Genomic DNA, 423 nt, shown 5'->3' on the forward strand with positions numbered 1-423 from the left:
TCCTGGTTAAATAAAGGTTAAATAAATAAAGAGAGAAGTTGTCTCCGTCAGTGTTTTAACAGACACACCTGGAGTGAAGTTGGAAACCAGAATCAACTTTAAATACAGTCATAATCTACTCCTCACTAAGAAGTTTCAAATAATGTCACTGGAGTTACCGTTAGTATGGTTTGCGTCATCATTACCATATTCAATCTAATTGACACTTAATGCACTACTAAGACGATGAGACAGATTCAACAACATTTTGCATTCATTTGCGACAAATCAGTGCAGCTTGACGGTGCTAACGTTACTACATAGTAGTATTGACGGCAACATGATTGAAAATGAAGAAAACAGAGATCCAGAGATTCGGAAGACAAGCAGCAAGACATTCCCAATCATCCTTGGCCTTATCTGAAAGAGATGTTTGAGATAGTA

The sequence above is a fragment of the Etheostoma spectabile genome, chromosome 2 (assembly GCF_008692095.1).
Source record: "Etheostoma spectabile isolate EspeVRDwgs_2016 chromosome 2, UIUC_Espe_1.0, whole genome shotgun sequence".
NCBI classification, from domain to species: Eukaryota; Metazoa; Chordata; class Actinopteri; order Perciformes; family Percidae; genus Etheostoma; species Etheostoma spectabile.